Source organism: Symphalangus syndactylus, chromosome 17 (assembly GCF_028878055.3).
Source record: "Symphalangus syndactylus isolate Jambi chromosome 17, NHGRI_mSymSyn1-v2.1_pri, whole genome shotgun sequence".
Lineage (NCBI taxonomy): Eukaryota > Metazoa > Chordata > Mammalia > Primates > Hylobatidae > Symphalangus > Symphalangus syndactylus.
This window is the reverse complement of record NC_072439.2, coordinates 95,460,094-95,482,339: the sequence shown is the minus strand read 5'-3', so window position 1 is coordinate 95,482,339 and position 22,246 is coordinate 95,460,094. Positions and strand designations below refer to the sequence as shown.

General features: G+C 43.6%; 1 long non-coding RNA gene across 1 annotated transcript in view; it reads right to left on the bottom strand.

Moving 5' to 3' along the window:
- Positions 1 to 22,246, bottom strand: part of LOC134733191 (uncharacterized) — a 51,946-nt gene that overhangs the window by 19,719 nt on the left and 9,981 nt on the right. Inside the window, exon 2 of the long non-coding RNA XR_010116717.1 lies at positions 5,892 to 6,013. This is a non-coding gene — a long non-coding RNA (uncharacterized lncRNA). The remainder of the gene's footprint in view (positions 1 to 5,891; positions 6,014 to 22,246) is intronic.

Below are 22,246 nucleotides of genomic sequence, written 5' to 3'. Positions count from 1 at the left end.
AGAAATGCTGCAGCTGGAAAACAATTCACACACCATGCGCATGAAGTGTGCGAAGCTCTGGAAGAAAAGACATGAAGAGGATATTTACGACTGGGGAAGGCAGCACAGTGGGGTACACCTGAATCAGGAGGACTGTGAAGGGCGGCGTGAGGAGTGAAACCAGAACCTGAAATGGCCACACTTCTGCAGTGTCTGACTCCGTGCTTCTCAAACTGAGCATTTTCAACATCTTTGACAAAACAATTCAGCCACGGAGGGGAGTCTTGTGCATTGCAGGATGTTTAAGCCAGAATTCCTGGCCTCCACCCACTACATGCCAGAAGTAACTTACCCCAACCTGTGGCAACCAAAAAGGTTTTCACTGTAGGGACTGGTACCTGCACTCCAGAGGGAAGATGAGATTAGCCACTGGCGTGAGGGAAATAAAATATTAGAACTTCTATGTATTTTTATTTGATTACAAAACATAGAATTTAAGTTTTATTAACACTGATGATGCCCAGACATAATCCAAGATATGTCAGTGAGATATCTATAACTTAGGTAGACGGAGAAACCCTCATCTGCTCTATCATTCTGAATTTATTACAAGGCATTGTAGTTCATATTTGTCCAATTAGGTTGGATTTAGTAATTATTTTAAATGGCAGATGGCAAGTAACCGTGAAGATTCTGTAAGTCATCTCATGGCAAGGAACTTAGGTACACATTTTTCTCTTACCAAAAAACCCCACAAATTATTATAACTTTGCTATTTGTTTGGTGATAGGTAGCTGCCAGTAGTATGTTACCTAGTAGATACTTTCAATATACCCATAATCCATCCTTTCAAAATAAAAGTGACATTTAACAATGAGTGAAAAAGTCACTACGTTTAGAAAGAAACTTGTGCTATGGTATTTCTGGCAAATAACCAGAGAGCCTGAAAAGCCCTCCTGAGATAAAACACACAGATATTCTGGATCAAATATTACAGGAATACTTTTAGATTCAGAGTTGAGCTGACCTGAAAGTAAGGGAAGTCACCAGACGCCAAACTGAAGAGGGAGTTCGTGCTGAACCAAAGCTACCCTGAGAGCATTTGCCAATCGCTGAAACAAGCTGGAGTTTTAATGGCCTTGCAGGGAACAGAAGACTAGATATTCACCCTGAATAAGCTGGAAAATTGGAACTGAGACCCCAAATAAAGTAAGAAGCCTGAAGAGGTACAGTCTCAGTAAAAGGCTCTACTGCCTACTGGTAAAGGAAGGTGAAAATGAAACTTATCTGCACAAGGAATTAAATTCACACATTTTTGTTGACTGGAAACCCCCAGCGGAAGAGTTAACTTAAAAATGGCCTTGTGTTATACCATTACATGGCCACCTGGCAGAAGCAAATGCATATTCTTTCGGTAAGGATGCACTCAAAACCCAGACCTCGTGGGTTCCCACGAATAAACCCAGCTGAACAGTCAAAACCCAGCTCACAGTCAAAATTTTTAAACACATGAAAAACCCAGCCACCACCAATAAGAATCAGAAGAAACAACAAACAGCAGAATTAAATTCCCAGCGACTTCATATGTATGAACTATGGAACACAGAATTAAAAATAATTATGTTTTAAGGAAGTAAAAAGAAATGTTTTCAGAAATAAAACAGGGAATCAAAATACATAAGCAAGGAACAAAATAATCTCAAAAGGGCCCAGGCATTTGTAGAAAACAACCAAAAATAATTTTAAACATGAGAAATCATAGTTATTATAATTAAAAACTAAGCAGATGAGGAAAAACCTAAATGAAACATGAAGTTAGGCACAGTTGAAGAAATAATTTGTGAACTGGAAGATAGATCTAAAATAAATATATATATATATATATATATATACACACAGTTGTCATTTTTTTTAAGAGATGAGGTCTTGCTAAGTTGCCCAGGCTTAAGTGCAGTGGCTATTCACAGACGTGATCATAACACACTACAGCCTCAAACTTCTGGGCTCAAGTAATCCTCCTGTCTCAGCCTCTCAAATAGCTGGGGCTAAAGGTGTGTGCCACTGTGCCCAGCTGGTTTTGAAAAACACAGAAAAACAAAGTGCAAAAGAAAAATAATCGTCAATCAAGACTTATAAACCCAACTAAGATATCACTGAAGAAAAAGACTAAAATAAAGACATTTGCAGACAAATAAAAACTGAGAAATTTTGCCATCAACAGATTACTAAAGGAATTTATAAAAAGTACTTCAGAGGAAGAAAACAAAACTGCCAGGAAGTTCTGAGCTGCAAGAAAGAATGATTTTTACTTAGAATAAGAATTTTCTCATTGCTTCCTAATTATTAGGTTTATTTATAAATTTGTGTTACTTTAACCATTTAAATGCAGTGTTAAGATTTGAAAATAAATGTTAGAAGTTGAGGGTCTTTTTTTTTTTGACATTTATCCATTAAAGGCCTATTAAAATTTAGGCCTTTAACAAAGGAAGGAAGAAAAGAAGTAAAAATAGACCCCAAAAAATGCATGAGGATATCATTACAAAACAAATGTTTGTTTTAAATAAAAGGCATATAGATTAGGAAGGAAGAAATAAAACTGTCTTCATTTACAAATTACATGATTGTTCATGTAGAAAATCTAAGAGAACTGACAAAACAAACAAAACACCTCCTAGAACTAATAAGCAGTTACAGTGAAGTTGCAGGATACAAGAGTAATATATAAAGGTGAATCACGGCCAGGCACGGTGGCTCACACCTGTAATCTCAGTGCTTTGGGAGGCCGAGGAGGGTGGATCACCTGAGGTCAGGAGTTCGAGACCAGCCTGGCCAACATGGTGAAACCCCATCTCTACTAAAAATACAAAAATTAGCTGGGTGTGGTAGTGGGTGCCTGTAATTCTAGTTACTTGGGAGGCTGAGGCAGGAGAATGGCTTGAACCCGGGAGGCAGAGGTTGCAGTGAGCCAAGATCGTGCCACTGCATTTCAGCCTGGGCGACAAGAGCGAGACTCCCTCTCAAAAAAAAAAAAAAAAAAGTGAATCACATTTCTATATACCAACAATAAACAATTGGAACTTGAAGTTAAAAATAAAATACAATATTAGCACACCTCAAAATGAAATACTTAGGTATAAATCCAACAACGTGTAAAGATATACAGAAGGAAAACTATGAAACTCCAACTAAATAAACGAGAGATATTTTACATTCATGGATAGGCGGACACGATATTTAAGATGTCAGTTCTTCCCAACAGTATCGAAGGACAACAAAGTCAGAGGACTGACTGCCCAACTTCAAGGCTCAGCATAAAGCTACAGTAATAAAGACAGTGTGGCATTGGCAAAGAATAGAAGAATAGACAGATAGATCAATGGAACAGAATAGAGAGCCCAGAAATAGATCATGGATCACTTGAGCCCCAGAGATCTGGGCTGTAGTGAACTATGCCAACTGGGTGTCCACACTAAGTTCAGCATCAATATGGTGACCTCCAGGTTGCCTAAGGAGGAGTGAACTGGATCAAGTCAGAAAAAATAAGTCAAAACTCCTGTGCTGATCAGTAGTGGAATCGCACCTGTGAAGAGCCACTGCGCTCCAGTCTGGCCAACATAGCAAGACCCTGTCTCCTTAAAAAAAAAAAAAAAAAAGGAATAGACCCTCATAAATGTTGTCAATTCATCTTTTGACAAAGGAGCAACGGCAATACAAAGAAAATATAGTCTTTTCAACAAATGGTGCGGGACAATTGGACATCCACATGTTAAAAAAAAATGACTCTAGGCACAGACTTTACATCCTTCACAAAAAACTAACACAAAATAGATTACAGACCTAAATGTAAAATGCAAAACTATAAAACTCCTGGAAGATAACATAGGAGAAATCTAGATGGTCCCGAGTTTGGTGATAACTTTTTAGACACCAGAGGCACAACCCATGAAAGAAAGAATTGAAACGGTGGACTTTGTTCGATTAGAAATTTCTGCTTTGTAAAAAACATCAAGAAAATGAGGGGGAAAAAATCCACAGGCAGAGAAAAAAATATTTACAAAAGACACATCTGATAAAGGACTGTTTTCCAAAACCTACAAATAACCTTTAAAGCTCAACAATGAGAAAACAGCCCGATTTAACAATGGGCAAATGACCTGAATGGACACCTCACCAAAAGAAGATATACAGATGGCAAATAAGCACATGAAAAGATGTTCAATATCATGCATCAGTAGAGAATCGCAAATTTTAAAAAAGGAACACCACCACCCACCTATAAGAATGACAACCATTCCAAACACTGACACCACGGAACCCTGGGAAGGCTGTGGAGCAGCAAGAACTGTCACTAATTACTGGCAATAACAGAAAATGGTACAGCCACTTTGTAAGACAATATGGCACTTTTTTACACAGCTAAATATAATTTTACCCTACCATCCAGCAATAGCATTTCTTGAATTCAAATGAGTTGAAAACTTATGTTCACACAAAAACCTGCACATGAATGTTTATAGCAGCCTTATTCATAATTGCCAAAACTTGGAAGCAACCAGGATGTCCTTCGATAGGTAAATGGACAAATAAACCGTGGTATATCAAGACAATGCAATGCTATTATTCAGTGATAAAAATAAGTGAGCTGTTAAGTCACAAAAAGTTATGATGGAACTTTTGATGAATATTGCTAGTTGAATAAAGCCAGTCAGAAAAGGCTAGATAGTGTATGATCCCACTATATGACATTCTGGAAAAGGCAAAACTATAGGGACAGTGAAAAGATCCGTGGTGGCCAAGGATTTGGAGGGGGGAAGGATGAATAAGCAGAGCACAGAGGATTGGTAGGGCAGCAAGACTATTCTGCACCAAACTGTAATGATGGATACAGTGTGCATTTTTCAGACTCATAGGGCTGACAACATCAACAGTGAGCTCTTTTTTTTTTTTATTATTATACTTTAAGTTTTAGGGTGCATGTGCACAACGTGCAGGTTAGTTACATATGTATCCATGTGCCATGCTGGTGTTCTGCACCCATTAACTCATCATTTAACATTAGGTATATCTCCTAATGCTGTCCCTCCCCCCTCCCTCCCACCCCACAACAGGCCCCGGTGTGTGATGTTCGCCTTCCTGTGTCCATGTGTTCTCATTGTTCAATTCCCACCTATGAGTGAGAACAAGCGGTGTAAACTAGGGACTTTAGCTAATAATGATGTATCAATATAGTTCATCAGTTGTAACAAAATTTACCACACTATGTAAGATGTTAATAAGACAGGGGAGATTGAAGTAGGGGTATATGGGAAATCTTTACTTTCTGTTCATTTTTTCTGTAAACTTAAGACGGTTCTAGAAAATAAATAATAATAATTAAAAAAAAAAAAAACTTGGTCAGGCATGGTGGCTCATGCCTATAATCCCAGCACTTTGGGAGGCCAAGGCAGGAGCATCAGCTGAGGTCAGGAGTTCGAGACCAGCCTGGGCAATATGGTGAAACCCAGTCCCTACTAAAAATACAAAAATCAGCCAGACATGATGACACGTGCCTGTAATCCCAACTACTTGAGAGGCTGAGGCAGGAGAATGCTTGAACCCAGGAGGTGGAGGTTGCAGTGAGCTGAGATTGTGCCACTGCACTCCAGCCTGGGCAGCAGAACAAGACCCTATCTCAAAAATTAAAATAATAAAAAAAAATTATACGAAACTGTAATAAAACATGAGTTTAGCAAGTTTATAATATACAACATCAACATACAAAAATCAATTGTAAAAAAAAAGATGTCTAGAACAGGTAAATATTCAGTAAGTGGTAGTATTGTAATAGTAAACAAGAAGTTGTGCCGACCCTCAGGCTGTTGGGAAGCGTTCTGGCTTGGTAAATCTCAGCGTGGTCACTCACTCACTGTTACCTTGGATAACTTCATTCCTTCTCCCTTCGGCCCCGGCATCCTTGTCTGGAAAAGGCAAGACTTGGATCAGATGCTTGTGCCCAGTTCTGATGTTCGAAGAGGCTATTCATCAAAGGATATTTCTATGATAAATGATTAAAGAAATGTTGTCACTCCATCTCCCTCAGAGAAGAGCCAAATTATGTTAAAACGTAACAGAAAATCACCAGAAGAAATAACTTCCTTCTCATTTCTAGGAAACGCGCTAGAATTCTTGGTGAAATCTAATAAAGACAAAAATAATTCACTCTTTCAACATATTCAAGAAGGAAAAAAGAAAGTGCAGAAGAGGGGGAGGGAAAAATCATAAATTTCCAGGTCGATTCGACCTGTTTCAGCTGGCAGCTGGGTGGTGGGGCTGGGACACTTGACCTCGATGTATCTTCTGAACAAAGTGGGAGGGGAGGGCTTCCTGCCATCTTTTGTCATCAGGCAGGCCAAGCCTGGCTAATGGGAACTGTCACCTGGGCCTTTCCAGGTCAGAAACGAAGAACAGCAATTAACTCCACCGGGAGGCCTGCGGCCTGGAGTAAGCCCTGCCAGGCCAGGTAGCTAAATCATTAAAGACACAGTTCTTTTCAGTGATAAATTGTGCAGGGGCGTGAAACCCGCTGCTGGCCATTAATCTGGGCTAATCAGGTTGAAAGCTGAGTTGTTTTATTTAGTAATTAACGGGTTATGTGAAAAACATGATCCATGGCCTGGGGTGCATCTATAGAGCACTGTCCAGGAGGAGAGAATGGGGAACGGCAGGAATTCTCTGGAGAGCCACTCGCGCCTACGCAATTACAGCCATTGGCAAACGCTGAAAAATGACCCTGGGCTCGTACTGACACCCAGGAAAGAAACATTCCTGCCAAAGGCGCAGGAGGAGTCTTGAAGGCCGATAATTGCTCTCTCCCTCCCGCCCCTTGCAGCGGACGGCTAAGCTATTCCCAAAGCTGCAGGGATGCACGGTGATTCTGCAGGGGGCACACATTGCTCCCTATGGCTGTGGGCAGCCTGTGTTTGAAAGTAGGCTGGATGGAGAGTGCTGCTGTTTGCAAAAATGGGGGTCCCAAAAGAAAGAGAGGGACAGTAAGGGTGGGAGAGATGAATGATTTCCTTCTGAACGCCTTGAGATGGAGGTGTTCAGACATGGCCAAGACGGGATGACCAATTAGTGACCGGATGGATGGATGGATGGATGTGCAGCTCAGGAGCTGAACAAGAGGCTGGGGCTTGAGCTATGAGCACAGCGGGGGCCTGTGATGCCGCAGAGAAGGCCAATCCCCCAGGAGAGTGTATGTGCAGAGTAAAGGAAGGAAGCACACACCCGGCACCCTGTGGGTGGCCGGGCCATAGATTAGAGCCTATACCATATACAGTGCCCAGCCTCCTCCTGTGGTCCTGCTGAAGCTCTGCCACATGAGCCAGCAGACTGAGCCCTGCCTGTTCCACCTGCTAATCGGCCCCAGCATCTGATCTTCCTTCTCCAGGGCCTGCACGCCACACCAGGGGCACCACCATCTCTGTTGCAGAGTCTGCCACGAATGCAACGTTACAGGTCAGCCCACTTCCCTTCTTACCACCTTTGCTCTTATCTCCCCCATGGAGCCAGGAGGATCTTCCTAAAACCCTTGAGATGCTCCAGAACAATTTAAAGATAAAATCAAAATGATTAACCAGGTTGACCAGGTCTGGCATGAAGTCAGAACGCTGCCTGCCTCTCCACCTTCCACTTGGCTAGCTCCTGCTCCCGTCACCCTCAGAGGCACAGCCATACCAACCTTCACTTACTTCTTCAAATGGGCCATGTCCAGAAATCCACACACATGTGCCCTCCTGTCAGCATCCTCTCTCCTCACTCCCCTCCACATTAGATCCTACTGCAGAAATGTCCCCTCCTCCAGGAACACTTGCCTGGCTTCTCAAGCTGGGTTAGGAGCCTTCCTCTCGGGTGCTACAGTCCTGTGCTTTCAGGGCACTTGTCACTTTGTGGTACTTATCCGCTTCCTTCCCTCAATCTCCCTCCAAGCTCCATGAAGGCAAGGACCACATCCACATCCTTACTGTTGTTTACTGTTGCATTTGCAGCTCCTAAAATAGTTCCTGGCACATAGTAGGTGGTCAATAAAACTTGTTGCATGAATGAATAAGTTCATTGAGTCAGAAAACTTCTTGAGAGGCATTGAATCTTAACCCCACAAATAAGAAAAGTGACCCTGGAGAAGGCTAATAACCCATTGGGTCACAAGGCAAATTAGTGACAGGCAGGAAGGAAATGTGGGCCTCCTCACATGGCCCAGGGATCTCTCCAGAAAACTACGTCACATCTCGATTCACATCTGCCACCATTCACATCTTTGAAAAATTTATTATTGAAATTTTTTATGGAAAGCCCTTGACCTTTTGATCAATATAAGCAATTTCTCCAGATGAGCAGCCTATTTCTATAGGTGGGAATATCTGGCATTTCCATATAACATCAATGACAAGAATCAATTTAAGGAACATCTAAATGTTTGTGTTATGCTCTAGGATTCTTTGGAGGCAGTTTAGTTGAAGGTAGGAGTGAGGGTTTCAGAGTCAGAAAAACCTGGGCTTAAATTCTGGCTCAGTCGTTTATTAGCTGTATAATTTGGGGCAATTTACTAACCTCCCTGTGCCTTAATTTTTTCATCTATAAAATGTGGGTGATCGTAATACTGACCTAGTAAATGATTGTGAAAACAAATGAGATGCTAATAATAATAATAGGAGATAATGTTTATTAAGTACTAGATACTACGCTAAGGGCTTAATATGCCTTATTTCATTTACTATCTGAACAGCATAGTATTCTTATCCTTCCCCCCATTTTATAGATGAAAAACAGTTTGGCACAGGAGGGTTCAGTAAACTGCCCAAGGTCACAGTGTCAGGAGGTAAAAGAACTAGGATCGGGACATGGGCCATCTGGCTCACGTTAAACCACTGCACTGGCCTGATGTATTTTCTGCGAAGCCCAGGGGCGGACCGTGTGTGCCATTGTGTTACCTGGAATGCGTAGCAGCAGCACCAGAAGCAACAGTAGAGGTCACATTTTGCCAAGGTCTTGGCTCGTAGTAGGTGTTCGATAAATGGCACCTCGTAGGCCTGTTCTTAGCCTGAGGAACCTGCCCAGGAATTTGTTTTCTACCTTTTCTACCGTTTCTGTAAAACGGACCTGTGAGCCTTTATGAGGAAATCCAAGCAGCAGGAATCTGTTCCTGTGGCGCTGCTGAAGGCCAGCTGGCCTTGGAGGAGGCAGTTCTCAGCAGGCCAGGAGTCCTGGCACTGGCTGGTTTCCAGGCGGTTAGCTGCCAAGACAAGACATGCCAGGCCCCAAATGGTTTCATCGCCTTCCCAGCCTGAGGCTAGGCCGTGTGCACACAAACCAGATGGAGAACCGAGTCAAAATACCGAAGGAGTGGCTGGTGCAGCCCCTGGGAGATATGCGAGCCCCTGGGAGTCTCTGTTGCCCCGGGTCTGGGCGCTGGATGTTGGCTGGGAGGCACACCCCAAAAGCAGCCCCCAGCCCTCCTAGGCTAGCATGTCCCAGAGGGGACATCCAACTTTCTCCTTCCTCCAGGGGAAGCCTATCACCCCTCAATGATGTGCATTTTTTGTTGGCCTTACTCTCTGGCTGAGCAAGGGAAGGTAGCAGCCAGTCACGTCCAACTTGACAGGAACACCAATGACAGCAGTTCTTGGCAAAATGGGAACCACTGAGCTTCGAAGATGGAAGGATGCTTGCTTGGAGGCCTCCTGTGAAGGCAGGTGTTGTTACAGCACTAAGGTTGAGAAGCTGAATCCTGGAGGCATCCTCACCCAGGTTTGAATCCAGGCTCTGCCTCTTACTAGATTTGTGACCTTTGGCTGTTTCTTAACTTCCCTGAGCCTTCATTTTCTCATCTGTAGTAGTGGAAATAATAGTGATACCTACTTCATAGAGTTCTGTGAGTATCATACGAGATAACCCAGGTAAAGTATGCGGAGTGATGCTTGAGACATAGTAATTCTTCAGTAAGCATCAATTACTTATTCTTGTGACTATAACCCGCTCATCCAGTGCAGGAATCCTCATTATGCCTGTGTGGTTAGTGTCTGCTCGGCCACTTTGAGTGATGGAAAGCTCACTTTCTTCCAAGGCTGCTATTCCGTTGCTGGACAACTGTTCTTATTCTGTGGTCCTTCCTACTCTATGCAGCAACAAAAATACACATGAGAAGTCCATACATACTGAAATGAAAAATATCCAAGATGTATTAAATGAAACAGATCAAGCTGCAGAACAATGCACGCATTAAAAAAACAGGATTTGCTCCATTCAGCCTTGAGACGCCACAGTAACTAACAACAGATATTGGCCACTCTCTGTGGCTGATTGGCTTCTAAGACGAGCTAGAGGAATTGCCCTCTCATGGTGGTATTTTAGGCAGCAGGGCAGGCTGGGAGGTAACAGAGGCAAGTTTGGGTGAAGAGATGTCTGTCGATCAAATCACTTAGCTGCCTGCTAATTTATTCTCAGAAATGATCAGTCCTAGAGCTTGACCAAGGGAAAAGCTCACTAGCCTCCTATAGTGGTTTAGATCATTTTTTGAGTGAAGTTCAGGATCAGGAATTGATGGGGAGTCTTGAATCTGTCATTTAAAAATTTCCCTAAACTCTCAAGAGTTGGCCAAGCATTTCCTATAGAAAACATGACGCATGCGAATCAGGACAATCTCAGATAATCCTCTCTTTCATGACACTCCAAGAGTCTGGCTTAGTGTCTCTTGTTATCCTCAGAAGATGGCCCAGACCCATCCCCTGCACCTGCTCCCTTCCCAGCCACAAGGGGAACTCATATTTCCTCTCTGCAACCACTACACCTCGAGAGGTTTGGAATAGTATTATGTAACCACTCATTAGCATAAAGAGAATGCTTGTGAGATATACTTGTCTGTTAGCATTGCTTCTGCCACAGAAATTTCTGTGGGCTGCTGGAAGTCTGCAGATCTGGGCCATGTGACTATGCAAAGCTCTGTGATAGTCATTATTTTATCCAATCTTACAATGGACCCATATAGTAAGTAGGCTTATTTCATCCCCATTTTACAGATGTAGAAACTGAGGCAAGGAGAGTGGGGGAAGCAACTTGCCTAAGGCTACACAGCTCCACAGTGGCAGCAGTGGGCTTATCCCAAGGTCTCCGACCACTCATGGAATGCCCTTTCTGCTTCCACTGGACCCTTGGGAGCTTCCTCATTCCCTTGGTCTTTGTTCTTGATCTAGTTCTGTTACCCCCTTCAAATATCTACCATGTTTCAATACCATAGGAGAAAAAAGTCTTGTTCTAGGAAGAGAAAGGTAAAAGACAAGCAGGATGGAATAAGAAATGATGAGAAGCCCAACGCGGAAGCAGCAGCAAATATAAACACGAGGCTTGTGCTTCGCATGCAAGCCCCAGGTTCTCGGAGCGGGCTCTAAGAGTCTGACTCAGAATAAAGCGAATGTTGTCCTGATGACTGTGATTCAGTCACTCTGTTCAAGGTCCAACAGAGGCCTGCTGACGAAGCTCCACGGTGAGGGGGACAAAGGAACGGTCAGGCTTGCCTGGGCCAGTGATGCCGAACTGAGGCCACACAGGGGCTGGAGAGCTCTGAAGCTGTGCTTGGAAGAGGCCAGGGATGCTGTGAGATCAAGGAGGCAAGGTCGCGGCCCATCACCATTATGGCGACCTCATGCAACCGCATCATAAGACACAGAGGCAGGGGAGTGAGGGAAACTGCACAATCCCTCTTGTGCCTCAACTTGGCTCCACTGACCTGGGCCCCGGCATCTAAGAGAGCGTTGAGGCTGCTCTGCACGTCTTCTCCTGGCTAATTTGGAGTCCTCTCTGCAGCCTCAGCCCTGGGATCATGCTGGCGGGTGGCTGGTGCCAAGGTGTAGAGAAGGTCACGTGGGGGCTGTAGCCTCAGCCTGAGCCAAGGCGGCCCACTGAGACCCTTCTCTTGCGCTGTGGCTAATGTAGACCCCAGATGCCACCTGCGCCTTCTCTGGAGCATTTTTCAAGTGGCCACAGCCCTGGGCGAGCCAGGGGATGGGAAAAGCATTGGCCCATCAAGCTAAACTTTATAACTGAAAACATTTGTACAGTGGACACCCTGCATCTGAAGCAAGGGAAGGGAATCTTTCAAAGATCCACTCCTCCAGTGCTAAGAACATAAAGGAAAAGAGGTTTACAATCTTTTCTTCCAAGCAGGCCTTCCTTCAGGGCTTTCGTTTCAGTGTCTGCAAGACAAAGGACTGAAGGAACTTTCACATGTCTTCACTCTGTTCAGTGACTCTGTAAACCCCACACCTTGACTTCCTGTAGCCCCAGATGCAGTAGCTCCAGGTGGACACACTCGAAATTTTATCCGAGAGGCCCCTGCTGACAGACAGCCCCTTAGCATCAAAACCAAGAAAATCCACAGTTCTTCTCTGACGGCGTCAGGGTGTGTCCTCATGACTCCAAAATTCAGCTGCACTCAGTTACCTGGTTAATACAATAACTTAGGTAAGAGCTCCTGCAACTTCCCTTTAATTTGGCCAGAGCTTTGGCCTGGAGCACCCCACAGATTCCTCTGAAAGTGCCTATTTTAGGCCCTGGTGCCAGATTCTACCTGTTTTCCAGATTGCAGCAGCTGAGGGATGTCTTTTAAAGAGGTATTCAAAAACTTTTTAAAATACCTGAGATGAGGCAATGTGAGCAGGTACACACACCCATACGTACTTGTTCAGCAAGCTGGGCTTGTGCACCCTGTGCTGGGTACCAGGGGAACAGTCTCGTGGGGGTGCAGACAAGACAAGCAAACAGAAGTGACATCAGGGACTGGTAACGTGGACATGCCCCGTGCCTGGATCGTTTGGGCATTTGGCATCACATTTGATCACAGGAGATAAGGGCTGAAGATAGAAAACTCACATCCCTCATTCTCAGAGCTGGGGGAGGTCACAGAGACCCGGCTGCTGACCCAATGGCCCCTCACTCACTGGTCTGATCACGTGCGGCTCCCTGGGGACCCCATTGTCTGCACGGATGAGCTGGGGTTCATTTGGGAAACCCGTCCTTGGGAATGGAAAGGGAGATTTCAACCGTGGAGTTGGACTTTTGTGTTAATACAACTGTGTTTTGTTTGGAGGTTTTGTCTTTTTTCAAATAACACCACACAGAGAACCCTAAGAAAGTCCCCAGGCTGCAGCAGACAGACGCATCGTTTCTTTTTATTCCATCAGTCAGGGGGAAAAAAGAAAAAAAGAGAAAAGAAAGAGAAGAAAGGAAAAGAAGCCCCCTAAAGCCCCTCCCGTGTCCTTCCCATCAGCCACGTGGGTTTGCACAATTAAATCTCAATAGCTCCTTCCAGGGCTTTGTGGGGGCTGTGGGCCCCGTGAGGACGGTCACTCTGGCACTCAGAGTGGCTTTCGTCTCCACACGCTGCTGGGCAACTCTCTCCCCAGGCAGCTCCTTCCAGTCTGCACCTAGCCATGCCGACTCCTCTCAAGGGGTGGGTTGTGTCCCCAGGGCCAGGGAGCCCCATGCCAGGCAGCAAGCAGCCCAGGCTCCAGGGGTAAACAACTACCCACCCAAAATGTGTGCAGAAGCAGCTGGCTGCTGGCTTCACCTGCCTTTCCAGTGGCTGCAGAGAGAGCTCATGGCAGTGTTAGGTTGGTTTATAGCAGTAGCAAGGGAATTTTGTTTTTTAAATGAAAGATCTATCATAGATCAGGTATATTTGGCATAATCTAGTATTTTCTGTTTTAAAAAATTATAAATTTTCAATTTATCTAATAACCAAATTAAGAGCATGGAACTTAATAAAAGATGCATCTCTTAAATCTGAAGCTATAGCAGCAAATAAATACGCCGCAGCCCCAGTTGGTAAAGAAAGAGAGGAATTCGGATAAGCAGAAGAAGAGCAAGGGAATTCTCTGGAATGAGAAGCCCTTCCCATTTCTCCCTCCACTTCCATCTATCCTCTTCCCAGAGCAGCGTGTTCTTTCCTTTGCTCATTCTGTTCCCTTTCCATGAATCCATGGCCCCCTCTCTCAGGATCTCTCAAATCCCAGTGCCTCCACAGAGCACCTTTTGATTCTGTCCCCAGTGGCTCTGATGGTAACCCCCGCATCCCCACAGCCCTTGTGAATATCTGTCTGTATCATCTTTTGTACCTTAGCTTTTAGCATAAGTGTTCTGCAAATCTGGCAAATACACTAAATTGCTCCTTGAGGCCAGGGATGGTCTGGGGTTCCCCTGCTTCCCCCTACAATCACTGGCCTGACTGTACAATTCCCTGAGTTGAACTGCAGGGCATAGCATGTGAGGCTGAGTCTCTGGGCAGGTGAAGGCAGGCTGAGTCTCTGGCTAGCTGCCACCCCTGCATCCACCAGGACATTGGCCATGCTGATTGGAAGTTTCCTCTACCACTTTGTTCAACAAATATGTATTTGTCACATGAATCTCCTCAATAAAAAATAACTCATTGGATCTTAAAGTTGCGTATGTGTTGGTGGGGAGGGGAGAGACATGGGATGTGAACACGCAGATCTTAAATCTGCATTTCACCTGGGTCATTTATTCATTTGGATTTGTCACTTTACTCCTTTAATACTATTTCCTCATCTGTAAAATGGGCATGATAATAATGACACCACCCTGCCCTCCGTCCTGAGTGAGTTGAGGTCTGAATGACTGTGAAGAGCCCTTTGTAAATGCATGGGAATCAACAATTGCTAAGCAAGTACCCCTGGGCTGGGAAGTGCCATTCCTTAAGTCATTACTGTCAATAGTTAGAAACTGAGCTGACGATTCACAGAGTAAGACTGATTTTTTAAAGTATATATAATTATGGTCTTCCTCGTGCAAGAAGTGGGGCTGGGGCTCCATGGGGTAGGTGGGAAGGACATGCGGAAGGTGAAAAGCGCAAGTCTGCATATGAAGTGGCAACTGGTTTTCCTGAAGTCAAGGGGATACAGTGCAGGGGATGAGTGCAGGCCACAAGTGGGAGGTCGGTTTGGAAACTGGAAGACTGGGCTGTACTGCAGAGGCCTCCCACATATAAGTGGAGCTTTTGAAGATTTTGAGCAAAGAAGTGAGGTGTTGAGATCTTTGAGTTCAGGAAGCATGGTCAGATGCACTCCGTGAGGAAGGGAGACGCTGGGGACAGAGCAGCCCATGGGCAGGTGACTGTATCACTCAGTGGGGCTGTGGAATGGGCTATGGCAACAGTGAACAGAGGGCAGGCTCACACCCATGCTGCAGGAAGGAGCCTTTACAGGTGACTGACCGCCTGGGATGAGCGTGCGGGATGGAGAGGGTGCGGCACCCACCACACCAAAGCTGGACCAGATGCCTCCTCTGTTATCATCCCAGGGCACCCTTGTCAGTGTACGTATCATAGCAGCTTGAAGCTTGTCTCCCATCCTGGACTGTACATAAAACAGCAACATTACACCCCATGGCAGGTGCTAAGAAATACGTGCTGAATGAATGAGAGTGACTCAAATTTACACTCCACCTTCAAAATAAAAGCCCTTAGCCAAAGCTACTCCTTGTTTGGGAGGGAACTCAATTTTGGATTATGAGACCCCTGGATTTTCCCTGGTTTCAGGATGGATGGAGCTCCAGGAGATTCCCTGGCTCTGCCGTGGCACTTCCCACATAACGCAGGCCCAGTGGGAACACTGGGTTACCTGGACCCCCATCCTCCTCATCACCGATAGTCATCAAGTCCAAATTTGTGGAGTGTCTACTCTGTGCTAGATTCTAGAAATGTGACAGATATTATCTCATTTAATTCAACTTCTCTTTATGGCAATCTTTTGAGTAAAGGTTTATAATCCCATTTTTTTTTAGAGGTCTTAAAACTGAAGCTTAAAAAAAGGTTTGTAACTTTCCCAAGGCCACGCAACAAGGCATGATGGTGCAGTCACAGCACTGTGAGGCCCTCAAGGATGGGCCTGGGTGTTTTTTTCTCTACTTTACCCCCATACCTTTGCCCACACTGTGCAATTTTCAGTTTTGTTGAACGCATGAATGAAACAACATTTTTCTGACTCCAAGCTCAAATACATTTTGAGCCTTTGTTCCCTTCTCTGAAAAATGGAAATAACATGTAACTCACACACACGCTTGGTGTGAGGTTAAAATGGGTCCTGGCAATATGTTTGGGAAATGTAGGGGTATGTAAGCCACCTTCCTTCCAAAAGTCCCCAAATCCCCCACTGCCGAGAATGCCTGCAGACACCCTTTAGAAGAGGTGTGGCTTTCAGAGCTCAGCTCTCCTCCCACCAGGGCTTGTTTGTAAAGCCAGATCCGATACTTAACACCAGCATCATCGCCGGCCACCAGGCAAATGAGGAAACCTTCCATAAAAAGCGGAACAAACTCCCTTTATTTCTAACGCACGTGAAACCTGCTCATGACTCCCGGCCACCACCCCCAACCCAACCACACCTCTCAGCTCTACCTGCTTCCAAACTCTAACCCTTTGTCAAGGAAGTCAGAGGAAGCGAAAGGTTAACTGAAAGGGGGGCGTCTTTGTTGCCAGAATAAGTTAGCGGTGGGGTTGCTGTCTCAGCCACTGCTGCTAAAGTTTCAGCTGCTGCGGCCACACAGAGCAGGCCTTGTTCTTTCATGAAAGTTCTAGTCTTAGTTTTGTTTCAGGGATGTGGAGCCTTCAGTAGGGCTTTTGTGGCCAAAGAAACCTCCTGGACAATAGGGCCACCCTCCTCCAAAGTGTTTGCTCCACCCTGGAGGGAGAGCTGGGGCTTACAGACTGCACGGCTGCACTTGTGGACGTGGAAAGTTCCATTAGGGCCCAGGAGAAAGGGAGGGGTCTAGCCTCCACCGTGCCAGCCACTTCTTAGGCCGAGTCACCATGCTCAAAGAGCACTGCCTCCAGCCCTCACCTTGTGGCGCCAACATCAGCCACACCCACCCGGGGAAAAGATGGGAGACCTAGACCCAGCCGAACTGCTTCACTCAGAAGCTGGCTTCTGCCTGATGCGGCTAATGACCCCTCTTTGTCTAGAGTGCCAGACTGTCTTGTGACCACACACAGCAAGTGTAGTAGGGAAAGTAAGGGTGAAGATGAGGTAAAACGTTACTGACCATTAAGCTAATATCAGGTGCAGTGGGAAGCACTTTAATAATAATTTTTGTTAAGCACATACTATGTCCCAAGCATGCTATTAAGCATTATATACATATTATTTTGTTCTGTGTTCATAATAATCTTACAAAGAAGATAGGAATATTATCATCCTCATTTTACAGACGAGACTGCTGAGATTCAGAGGGATTAAGTGACTTGTCTAAGCTTATATAGAATATAAGTGGTGAAGCTGGGACTTAAATATGGGATTTGAATCTATATCTGTACAACATAGATGCCCAAATTTTCATATTTTTTTCTTTACTGAAGTATAACTGATGTACAATATACTATACATATTTAAAGTATACAATTAATAAGCTTCCGCATCTGTGAAACTATCATCACAAACAAGATAATGAACATATCTATTGTCCCCAAATTTTCCTTGTGTCCCTGTAATACCTTCATCCTGTATTCAGGCAACCATGGATCTGCTATCACCATATCACCATTTATCAGCTTGCACTTGCGAGAATGTATGGTTCCTAGAACCGTATAGTATGTACTCTTTTAAAAAAAATGTGGCTTCTTTTACTTAGCATAATCCTTTTGAGATTCACCCATGTTGTTGCATGTATCAGTGGTCCATTTTCTTTTTTCTTTTTCTTTTTTTTAAGACACATTGTCACTTTGTCACCCAGGCTGAAGTGCAGTGGTGTGATCTTGGTTCACTGCAGCCTCAGCCTCCCAGGTTCAAGTGATCATCCCACCTCAGTCTCCCCAGTGGCTGAGACTACAGGCCTGCACCACCACGCCTGGCTAATTTTTTTTTTTTGTATTTTTTGTAGAGATGGTGTTTTGCCATGTTGCCCAGGCTGGTCTCGAACTCCTGAGCTCAAGCCATCTGCCCGCCTCCGCCTCCCAAAGTGCTAGGATTATAGGCGTGAGCCACCACACCTGGCTGGTCCATTTCTTTTGATAGCCAAGTAGTGTTCCATTGTATGAAGAGACCAGTTTATCCCTTTCTCTCTTGCTAGACATTTGGGATATGTCTAGTTTTTAGCTGTTACAAACAAAGCTGCTGTGAACATTTGTGTACACATCTTTGTATAAAACACATGCGTTCATTTCGCTTGGGTAGACAGGAATGAAATGGCTAGATCATTTGATAGTTTCGTATTCGATGTTTTAGGAAACTTCCAATTGTGTTCCAAAGTGGTTACACCATTTCACATTTCCACCAAGAGTGTATGAAGATTCCTGTTGCTCCATATCTTTGTCAACACTTGGTATGGTCGGTCTTTTATTCCTAATAGCTGTGTAGTGGCGTGGCATCTTTTCAGGTGCTTACTTGCTATTGTAGATCTCCTTTAGCAAAACATCTATTCAAATCTATCGCCTACATTTTTTGTTTTGTTTTGTTTTTGTACTTGTAAGTTGTGCTTTAGTTTCTGCAGTCAGATAGAATGCAGTGAGATACAAGTATAAAGCTTCACTGTGCATCCAGAAAATAAAAAGCACATATATGCAGATTTAGCTGAATGGCTTATTCCCTTAATAAGAAAATAAAAAGCTTTGAATTTAATAAAAGCTAGTTAATCTTCAGTGTAAAAACTTGGAGGTATAAACAATTTCAGTTCATTATACACAGTAAATTAATGTACAGTTCTCAAGTTGTACAGCATAGCATTTTAAACAAAGTAAATCGTCTCATTCCAGTTTTTACTCTTAGGCATAATCCACACCTCAATCTTAGATAAAAATTTCACTATATATAAACCCACTGAGAATTCTGTACACAAATGCAGGTTATGGAAATCCGATTTCAAATACAACACAAAAATTGTCATGACCTTACTTGTTAACAACAGCTTACTTATTTTTCAATTATGATTTTTAAAAATTATAGAAAAGCATTTCACTGTAATCCCAGCACTTTAGGACACCAAGGCAGAAGGACTGGTTGAGCTGAGGAGTTTGAGACCAGCCTGGGCAATATAGTGAGACCCTGTCTATACAAAACAGTTACGACAACAATAAAAAAATTAGCCAGGCATGGTGGCAAGCACCTATGGTCCCAGATACTCAGGAGGCTGAGGAGGGAGGATTACTTGAGTCCAGGGGTTTGAGGCTGCAGTGAGCTATGATGGCATCACTGCACACCATCCTGGATGACAGAGTAAGACCTTGTCTAAGAAAGAACAAAAACCATCCCAATGCACACTCAACGGCTGTGACAAGAGCCATGATCTTGTGCCTTTAAATCATACTTTCTGGAGTATAAAGCATCACCCATGTGTTTTAAATTGGGTTGTTTGATTTCTTACTATTGAGTTTTGAGAGTTCTTTATATATTCTGAATACAAGTTCTTTATCAGACATATGATTTGCATATATTTTCTCCCATTCTGTTGTTGCCTATTAATTCTCTTAGAAGCATCTTTTGAAAGACAGAAGTTTGATTTTGATGATATCCATTTTACCAATTTGTGCTATTATGGATGGTGCTTTAGTTGTTGCATCTAAGAAATGTTTGTTTAACCCAAGGATGCAAAGTTTTTTCCTGTTTCTTTTTTTTTAAGTTTTATCATTATAGTTTTAACATTTAGCTCTATACTTCATTTCACATTAACTTATAATATATGTATGTAACTATATATGTATACGTATGTGAACTGATGTATATGGTGTGATAGTGAATCAAAGTTCATTGAGCATATAGATGTCCAATTGCTTCAGCACCATTTGTTGAAAAACTACCCTTTCTCCACTAAATTGCCCCTGAACTTTTGTGAAAAATCTGGTGTCCATGTATGTGTGGATCTAATTCTGTACTCTCTTCTGTTCCATTGATCTATTTGTCTGTCGTTATGCCAAATTATACTTTCCTGATTACTCTATATTATATAACTTCATATAATAAGTTATATATAATAACTTATTATGTAAGTTTATCAGGTTGTGTTAATCTCATTCTAGTTTGTTCTTCTTTTGCAAAGTTTTGTTTTGTTGTGTTTACTTTCTAGGTCCTTTGTACTGCTGTATGAGTTTTAGAATCAGTTTGTCAATTTCTACTTTAAAAAAACATGCTGGATATTAACGACATTCATAGTCTATCACATGCTATCATATTTAATCCCTACTACAAAGTTATGATTTGGATATTATTCTTACCATTTTTTAAAACAAAGAAACCAAGACTCACAGTTTACAGAATATCATTTGAAATCTCATTAGTAAAAACTTGAACCAAGTTGGCTGTAATTCTTGGACCACTACATCTAAAGGAATTAGCTGGATCATAAATCGTGTCCCAGCCTCCAGCTGGGATTTCCCACTGCACAGTTCTGGGTTGTATTCAACACTTGAAGCTATCACTTTTTCCTCATTTGATGTTTACTTGATTGAATCTTCAAAATATATCCTCCATGCTATCTCTCTCTGGTCCTCTTTCATCTTCATTTTGTTTTTTTTTTGAGACAGAGTCTTGCTCTGTCGCCCAGGCTGGAGTGCAGTGGCGCAATCTCGGCTCACTGCAAGCTCCGCCTCCCGGGTTCACGCCATTCTCCTGCCTCAGCCTCTCCGAGTAGCTGGGACTACAGGCGCCCTCCACCACGCCCGGCTAATTTTTTGTATTTTTAGTAGAGACGGGGTTTCACCGTGGTCTCAACCTCCTGACCTCGTGATCCGCCCGCCTCGGCCTCCCAAAGTGCTGGGATTACAAGCGTGAGCCACCACGCCCGGCCTCATCTTCATTTTTTAATGAATCGGAAAAACACAAACATCTAAGCATGCAGTCCCTCCTCTGCAAGACCCACTAACTGCTGTCTCCATGAGCACTTACCCACCAGACTTCTTCATGAATGCTCAAATATTCATCTCCTTAAAAAGCATGGCACTCTCCTGCTCTAAAGCAATGACTCTCCAGTGCTTTCAAAATTAAGTTGACTCAGAGTCATGCCCATTTAGAGCAGAAGGGGGCCTTGGAGACTGTGTATACCAAACAGTAGAGAAGCAATATTCCATCCTCTTGTTTCAGATGGGAGAGTTAATTACCAAGGAGAAGAAGTGACTTTAATGCAAGGAATCTGTGATCCCATGTGTGTTAGGAATTCTGGTCTTGACTTTGTGTGGTTTTGGGCTTTGGATTCCAATCCTGGCCTAATGCTTTTTCCTCTAAAAATGTTGAAGGCTCACCGGGACATTCAAGGCTTTTCCCAATTGCTTTGCAGCCCATTCTCTGTCCTTTCAACATTCTACAGTCAACCAGTGTCCACATCAGCAGGATAATTCCTGGCTTCTGTGCCTTGCCTTCCACTGGTCCCTCCACCAGTGATGCCCCCACCCTTTTTAACCTGCATCTATTTCTTCCTGAAATAGCTCCACTCCCCACATTTGAGGCTGGTCTCAAATGCAACCATTCCAGGAAATTTCTAATTCCCGCAGCTGCAAGTGTAGGTTCTCCACCCACCACCCTGAGTTCTCATCATTCTGGATCTGAGACTAAAAATACATTGAACAAGATTAACAGCAGATTGGTGATCACAGAGAGCTTAGTGAATTTGATGATATCACAAGCGAAATACAAAATGCAAGCCAAAATAAAACCCAAGGAGAAGAAAGCCTGGGAGAAAATGAGTAAATCATCAGTGAGCTCTGGGATAACTTCAAGTGGCCTCATATGTGTATACAATTGGGGTCACACAATTGGAGAGAGTACAGAGAAAAGTATTGAAGAAATAATGGCTGAAGTTTTTCTAAGTTTGATAAAAACTATACACCCCCAGATCCAAGAAGGTCAATGAACCCCCAAGCATAAGAAACCTGAAGAAAAGTACAAGGCATATCTTAACCAAATTTCTTAAAGCCAGTAGCAAAAAGAAAAAAAGAAATTTCAGCAGCTAGAGAAAACAGACACATCATGTACAATGGAACAAAGCACAGAATTATAGCAGGCTCAACATTAAAAACAGGCCAGGCGTGGCAGCTCATGCCTATAATCCCAGCACTTTGGGAGGCCAAGGTGGGCAGATCACCTGAGGTCAGAAGTTTGAGACCAGCCTGGCCAACATGGTGAAGCCCTGTCTTTACTAAAAATACAAAAAAAAAAAAAAAAAAAATAGCCTGGTATGGTGGTGGACACCTTTAATCCCAGCTTCTCAGGAGGCTGAGGCAGGAGAATTGCTTGAATCG